At 37.1% G+C, this 8,256-nt stretch overlaps 1 protein-coding gene across 10 annotated transcripts in view; it reads right to left on the reverse strand.

Moving 5' to 3' along the window:
• The window catches only part of tenm4 (teneurin transmembrane protein 4), a 264,928-nt gene extending 259,036 nt beyond the window's left edge, over window positions 1–5,892 (reverse strand). For 8 of the 10 annotated variants that reach the window (XM_036214994.1, XM_036214992.1, XM_036214993.1 and 5 more), the window contains exon 1: window positions 5,440–5,891. The gene's annotated coding sequence lies outside the window, so the exon portion shown is untranslated. Of the gene's footprint in view, window positions 1–5,439 lie in introns of all 10 variants that reach the window. The other 2 variants (XM_036214986.1, XM_036214989.1) reach the window with 1 other exon arrangement.
• Window positions 5,893–8,256: the final 2,364 nt, after the last annotated feature.

The raw sequence follows: 8,256 nt of genomic DNA on the forward strand, positions 1-8,256 counted from the left end.
GACAAAAGAGACAGATGAGCCCATCAGACTTTATTAACTAAAAGTTATTTGTAGCATGCTACTTGTTAGCCATGCTAACCGGATTAGCGTAATCACTATGCCTGTAACTCGCAACTTTTTTTTTAAAAAAACATAAAAAAACACTGAAGCAGTTAAAACAACTTTACTGTGACACAGCTAACTCCCAACCTCGTTAGCAAAGCACACAAAATAAACCACAGTCCAACAAAGCTACATGTTAGCTGCATTTGTGAAAACAATACCTCTTACTTTCAATCTTGTTTGGAAAATGTAAAAAAAAAGACTGATAGAGCTAAAACAAATGTTACTGTGACAATGCTAATTCCTAATCTGGTTGGTAACATGAAAAAATAAAAAAAGAAAAATAGTCCAACACCGCTACGCTACATGTTAGCCACATTAACATACCTGTAAACCCCAACAAAAAAACAAAAAACTAAAACAGACGGATTCAGCTAAAACGAATGTTACTGTTAAGAACTAGCTATCAACTTGGTTAGAAACATTAAAATAATATAATCCAACACCGCTACATGTTAGATTCATTAGCAAAATTACAATACCTGTAACTCACAATCTTGTTTTGTTTAAAAGAAAAAAAAATTGATAAAACTAAAACAAATGCTACTGTACCAACGCTAGCAACTAAATTTATAAGTAACATGAAAAAAAACACAGTTCATCACCGCTACATGTTAGCAGTATTAGTGTCATCACTAAAGCAGTAGCTCCCAATCGTGTTTTCAAAAGCTAAAAAAACTGACTGATGCAGCTAAAACAAACGTCTATGCTAACTCCCAACCTTGTACAGAACACGAAAAAAAAATACAGTCCAACACCGCTACATGTTAGCCACATTAGCATAATTACAATACCTTTATATACCTGGTTTTCAAAACGTAAAAAAACAAAATGATACTACTAAAACAAATGTTACTGTGACAATGCTAGCTAGCAACCTTGTTAGAATAATGAAAAAACATACACAGGCCAACACTGCTACATTTTAGCGCTATTAGCGTAATAACTAAACCTGCAACCTTGTTTTCAAAAAATAAAAGAACTGGCTGATACAGCTAAAACAAATATGTCTAAGCTAACTCCTAACCTTGTAAATAACAAATAAAAAAAGCAAAGTCTGACTATGCTACATGTTAGCCACGTTAGCATATTCACAATTACACTTAACCAAACCTGTTAATGTTAAAATAACTTTGATATCATTAAGCACAACCAGAAAAAGTGTAATTAAAAAAAAAAAAAAAAAGGTTTTTAAGTTGGATTATACCTTTTATTTTGTGTTTTCATGAGCTAGCTAGTATGCTAACAATGATAAAAGTACATTTTTGAAACAGCTTTACTTTATTTTTTTCTTAATTAGGGCACCCTCACTAAGGTCAATTCATTCTCGACCTCCTTTTGACTCGCCGCCGCTTTAAATGAAATGTAAAAGTGCTGTAATTGAGTTCCTTTACATCCCAAACCTAAGGAAGCGTCTTTAACCTGCATGGTGCTATAATTAGGAGCGCGCCAAGTTAATTGTCACTATGAACTGCTGATCTTGCCACGCCATCTGCTGCATCCAAAAAAATGAAACCAATAGGAAGCCAGTGGCGAGGGAGCAACAGCTGCAACAGCCCTCGATGATCCCTTTTTCAGTCATGAATAATAACGATCGGATAATAAACTTAATTTAAATATCATCAAAATAAGATTAAGGATAGTAGATCATTGAAGTGCTCAAATATACTTAAAAAAAAACTCAATTTTGACAGCATGAATAGCAGCCGTGGCTACAGCTGCACTCTGACTTAAACTGCTATCTAAAATGATATCAGCAGGGAGACGATAAGAGAGGAGAGCAGATACCTGAACAGGCTAATGCTCTGTGGTTACACTGAGCAGACAAGAACACATCAAAGCCAGCTATGTCGGGATAATGAGAGCCACACCTGCAAATTATCATTTTGTTTCAGTCCTCTTCAAAATCTGCTGCTTGGATTCTCTGCAGAGTTGAAAACAAAGAGCAGTCTGTTGCTGCGCCTTCAGGAAGAGAAATACTATCCTCTGTCTAGGAGGGGGGCCCAGATGAATTATTTCAGCCCCAATTTCACTACTTAAACAGTTTGAATGATTCAAACATCCAGAGGAACTATCAGGTGGAGGATTTTATAGCGTAAAAACACAGACTTTCAAAATAAAATGAACTTATTCTTAGATTTTTCCAAACCAAACAGCCTCAGAAACTCACGGAATGTTCTCAAAAAGCAAATAAAAGTTGACTTAAAAATTTTGCTCCTAAATTTTTTATAAAAAGAGACCTGATTTGTTTTTGCACATTATACCAAAATGTGTTTAAACCCCAAAAGCTTTTCTTGCAGTATTCTACGCTCCCGATAGACGTCTGGGAGATTAAAATAAATAAATAAAAAATATGAAGTGCTTGTGAATTATTGAGAATGATTCAAACATCAAGATGAACTGTCAGGTGGATGATTTTATCATTTAAAAACACAGACTTTCAAAATAAAATGCATTTATTCTTTGATTTTCCAAACCAAAAAGCCTCAGAGACTCACAAAATGATCCCAAAAACAGATAAAAATTAAATGCAATTTTTGATCAGAAATAAAACATAAAAATCTATCAACATACATTAAAAATCAGTATGCACATAAGAATACACCAAAGCGTGTCTATAACCCCACATGCTTTTAATGACAGATGTCTGGGGTAGAAAAAACAACAACAAAACAAAAATAATGAGGCACTTTTAAATTATTTCAACTTTAATCTCACTTCTTCACGAGTTTGGACGATTCAAACCTCCAAAGGATCTATCAGGTGGAAGATTTTATCATTTAAAAACACAGACTTTCAAAATAAAATTCACTTACTCTTACATTTTCCAACCAAAGAGCTATAGAAACTCACAAAATATTCTCAAAAAACAATTTAAATTGAATTTTTGATCACACAGTTAACAAAATAAGAGGCCCTTATGTGTCATCATAACTCAGTGCACAACAGAATGTGTCTAAAATCCCAAAAGTGTCTCATTTCTCCAGTATCCATGCTCATAATAGACGTTTAGGACAAAAAAACACACAAAAAATTAGGTATTTATCAATAACTGCAATGATAATCTCACTTCTTCATGAGTTTGAATGATTCAAACATCCTGATGAACAATCAGGTGTAATAGTTTATAAATACAGACTTTCAAAATAAACTTCCTGTACACTGTAAAAAGTGAAATGTTGGTCAATTAACAAAAGCTCTGTAATTTGTTATGTTAAAAAAAGTGTTTTTAATCAAATTTCATTTTTGAGTTCAGTAAATAATCAACCCAAAAGTTTAATTTGGTGAAAACTAAAAATTCATGTTGATTCAATACTTCACTTTTTTCAGAGTAATCTAAGATGATCCAAACCAAGCAGACTCAAAAACTTACAAATCGTTCTAAAAAGCAAATAGAAGTTAATTACAATCTCTGTTTGTTCAGTAAACAACAACAAAATAAGAGAGACCTGTCTAAAACTCCACATGCGTTTCATTACTGCAGCATCCTCTGCTAATGATAGACGTCTGGATCATTAAACACAAAAGTAGTTTTAAAAAAATTAAGTGCTTGAAGGTTATTTACCCTCAATCTTCTTTAGATTCTTCCAACATCCAGATTTGATCATTTAAAACACAGAATTTCAAAATAAAATTAATATATTCTTGGATTTTCCAAACTCAAGAAATGTTCTCAAAAAACAAAAATAATTAATGTGCACATCATAAGTTACCAAAATGTGTCTAAAACCCCACATGCTTTTCATTTAATCCTGATAGAAGTCTGAGGCATAAAAAAAAACAACAAAAAATAAAAGCATGTGAGCCAGAAAAGGAGGAGAAGGGGGAGAAGGGGGCACCGGCTGGCTTTCAGCTCCAATAAAGTGGTGCAATTGTGACAACTGCACATTAGTTTTAGGTAGTATAAATTGCAAAATGAAAGACTTCAGACTCCAACTAAAAATAGTCTGTGCTGAGTGTGTTGAACTCACTGCTGCTGCCATATATATATATTAAAGAAAGAAAGCCCTGCAGACGTTTGGAAAGACAGCTGCAGCACTTTTGAGTTGCAAATTTCTCCATCAGATCCAAACATTCCCAGAAATCACACAGATGATTAATAAGTTTTCACGGCAACTGGTATTTGAAATCCACATCAGCCCCAGAGGAGGTCCACGGGGACAGAAGCATTTCATTGTTTCCTCCCGGCTCCACCGACCATCAGTTATGGAGCATAACAAGCTCCTCTTTCAGCATCTTCTGCGTTGGGCGCACAATGGAGGTGAAAAAGATGAGCAACAGATTTTTCATTTGAGGCTCCGAAAGGGCGGGCTGTGTTGGCCACCTCGAGGGAGGCGAGCGCCTCATCAGCACGACAAAGACCACGGCGAGAATGCGGCCTCGCTCCACAAAGGTTAACCTCGAGGAGACCTTACAACTCCAGACTCCCTCGTTTGATGGTTCCACTCGGAGGGCCCCGCCATCCATTGGGTTTAACCTCTGATATTGGAGGTCACGCACCGCGCCATGGGCCAATGATGAGGAAAACTCCTATTTATCATCTTACAGCTTTATAGATTTGAAATTTCCAAATGAAAAGTGACTTGTAGGTGTTTGCACGTGCGCTTGAGCCACAACTTTCCCAGTCTGAGTGCAAGGCTGATTTATGCTGCGCCGGGCCCCAACAATGACTCCCAGGGGTCCACCTCAGCTCCTCCGGTCTCTCTGAACTGCATTACACATTTCAGTCGTTTTAATTTCCTCTCACTTAATTGATTGGATGCATTCAGCCTCCGATCTCATCATTTTGAGCCTTTTTCTTAAGAGGATTTTCAAATTAAAACCCCCTTTTTATTGTTTAAAGCAGGAATTGCGAATCCTGATATTGTGATGCTGCAGTAAAACTATTGAAGGGTGCGCGCGCACACACACAAAGCTCGTTATCATACAAAGTTGACCCAACTGTGTAAATATTGTGTGGGAAAAAGTGGAGGATTTGATTGTAAATCGTGGAAATGTACATTTCTGAATCCTGCAGGAGGATGATGTCGCATGAAGGCGCGCGCAGCCTTTTGATCCAACATCCTAATTCTGGATTTTTTTTTTTTTTTTGTCCTTTGGATGTACCTGATCCGTGGTGCTCCCCCTCCCTCTGCATGTGGACTTTCCGATCCCTCTTCAACACCACCTCATCTACCTCCGTGCGTGGAGCCCCAAAAAACGCATGAAAAAGCCCGTGCTGGAGCGGCGCGCGCGCAGAGGCTGCATGCGCCGCGGCTCCCCGCATCAACACCAGCCTCCCGGTGCGTGAGAGCGAGCGAGCGGCTGACCACAACACTCCCCGCAAACAGGGCTTACCATTCTGGAGACGCGTCGGGCTGGAGCGGAGCGCGTCCGGCGACAATGGCAGCGGTCTGGGGGAGCCCCGACAGCCGTCCGCACTCAGTCGTCCGCTTTGATAGTAACCAGAGCAGGAGAGCGTATTTCCACCGTGCACGACGCGGTGCAGAAAGCAAACCTCCTCCTCCTCCTCTTCCTCAGCTGCTGCTCACGGGCGCACACATGGATGAGGACGCCACTGCCTCCAAGACGCCCAGGAACGCGCGCGAGCCCAACGGAACAGCGTCCAAATCCTGCGGGAGGAGCGCGTGGAGACGTCCGTCCACGCACAGGCGGAGAGGAGAGGAGAGCTGCGCGCTCACGCACCGCTTTACAATAACGAGTCGGGAGGAAGGATGGCTGAGAGAACGTGCGTGGTCGCCCCCTTCGGTACAGACTCATCCAAACCCCCTCCTCTCAGATTCACTCTTTTTTCTGTAATAATCCCTCCACAAACATGACTAGACATTTTTAGCCTTTATATATTTATGGTTTACATCTAGAACACAAAAAGGAGCAAAAACATCCAACAGGACAGATGTCTTATTTATTTTTTTTATTTTTAAAATATCTAAAATATGTAATTTATCCAAAATAATTTCAAAATAAAGCTCATTTTATGATTAAGCATCTTTTTACTTAGTCATTCCTCTGCACAGTCGCCTAATACCTCTCAGTATGGAAGAATACACCGAAAAGTACTAAATATAATCTGTTAATACTTCCTAAAATTCAAATCAACACAAATATGGTCATTTAAAGGCCAAAAATCATACTTTTAGTGTTTTTAACATGTTTTTATGGCAGTTTTCTCGCAAAGAAGGACAAATATGAAGAAAATTAAGCTTAAAATTAAATTTCTGAGTATTTATTTAACCAAATCGCAAACTAACTAAGTAATGCAGTTCAAAAAACATTGTATTTGTGACGTAAAAAATTCGTTGGCCGGATATCAAGCTCTCTGGTCTGTCACATTTTGATGCATTCACTTGTAGACGACTAAATAAATGGACGTTGTTTTACTCATCTGAGCTCGAATCTGACTCAGAACTGTTGGGCTCTGATATTGCTTTTTTTTTTTTTGCTGTGCTAATGTTAGCATGAGCTTGTGATTTGCTGTAAGCTAAATTACGGTTATGTCCGAATTCCTTCCCTACTCACTATATAGTACATTCGCCATTTTCTAGTGCTGTCTGGATCTACAATTTCAAAATTAGAACATATTTTGCAACATCATCAGAACACAGTGGAATCACAAACAGAAATCGTGAAATGTTCGTATTTTTTCGATTTTCACTTCATGAAATTGATGACGTCATATCCGGTGTTTAGAAACATGAGAGTAAAGTAGTGAGCATGGTGTCCAAATTGCTTTTAGGGCACTATATAGTCCCGCACTATACAGTTATTATTATTATTATTATTATTGTAGTTACTGATTAGTGTGAGAATTCAAACAGACCTAAAAAGTTAGCCGAGGCTAATGTCTGTGCCAACAGATTTAATTAAGAGGTGATTTTTTTTTTTTTTTTTTTTTGTCACTCTTCAAAATCTGTGTCCTAAACATGCAAACATTTTTTTATTTTGGCTAAAAGTGGCATCATCTTCATTAAAAGACCAATGAAAACACAATAGATCAAAGGATGATTAAAGTTGGTCTTTAATGACTCATCTCTATCAGCTTATCTCTTTTTGTACCCTCTTCCTAATCTTCAGTGTTTATCACAATAACTTCTTGATTCTCTTTTTCCCCATTTTTAACATCCCGGTCTCTTTCTCTCGTCTCCTTTTTTTCCAATTAAAAAAGAAATGCATATAAATTGGCTTTAGTTAATCTAAGTAAAGTTTTCCCTCAAATACAAAAGGGGTTTATAGAAATATACATCTCATGTGTCAAAGATAAACTCCTTGTTGTAACAGTAAAATCTGTCTAAAATCAGAAGCTTTCAGCTATTATCTGTTTGACCCACTGCTGGGCAGAAGAACAAAAATTAAAAACACGAATAACTGTATTTCCTACACTATAGGCGTAAAACCCTTATTTTATTTTATGTTTTTAAACTACATCTTATAATCTGGAACATCTTACATACAGTTATTATACTGATGTTGAACACATTTCACCTTGTCTAAATGTCAAGTTTGTTTTTCTTTTTTTTTAGGTGGTTGGGTTGTGAATAATCTAACTTTTACATGTTACTAGCAAGGTTTGGAATTAGCATTGTTACAGTAACATTTGTTCTGGCGATATCTGACAGTTTTTATGTGTTGAAAACAAGGTTATAGATATTGTGAATATGCTAACGTGGCTAACATGTAGCATCTCACAAATAAGTCCTAAAGTTATTGTAGACCAGTGACATGCTGGGTAAGGATCACAGCTCGTTAGCCGCTGACATCATCAGTCAGATTTACAAACATATGAACCACAGAGCAGCTTATACAACATTTGATTGACAACAGTTAAAGCGTGTTGTTTGAATTTTTTTAAAATATTTTTTTTCTGAATAAAAACTGAAGCATTTAAAAAAAAAATCACGAAATTGTTATTATTGACTTACTTTTACTCGTAAATGAAGCCCATGCGGTACTCCTTCAAAGGGTGTGGAGAACCCGTTTGTAGAAGTCTTCTTTTTCTTTCTTCAGTTTTCAAAGTCTTTCCGTCTTAATAAAGATCACTGTCAGTGACGTGTCTAAACACATTTTTGAGTTTAGGGGTTTAGAGAGATAATCTTCCTTTAAGAAATTGATGCTAAACAATATTACAGAATATCTGGACAGCTACATTGGACTTGC

This window comes from Oryzias melastigma, linkage group LG13 (genome assembly GCF_002922805.2).
Source record: "Oryzias melastigma strain HK-1 linkage group LG13, ASM292280v2, whole genome shotgun sequence".
In the NCBI taxonomy this organism is placed as follows: domain Eukaryota; kingdom Metazoa; phylum Chordata; class Actinopteri; order Beloniformes; family Adrianichthyidae; genus Oryzias; species Oryzias melastigma.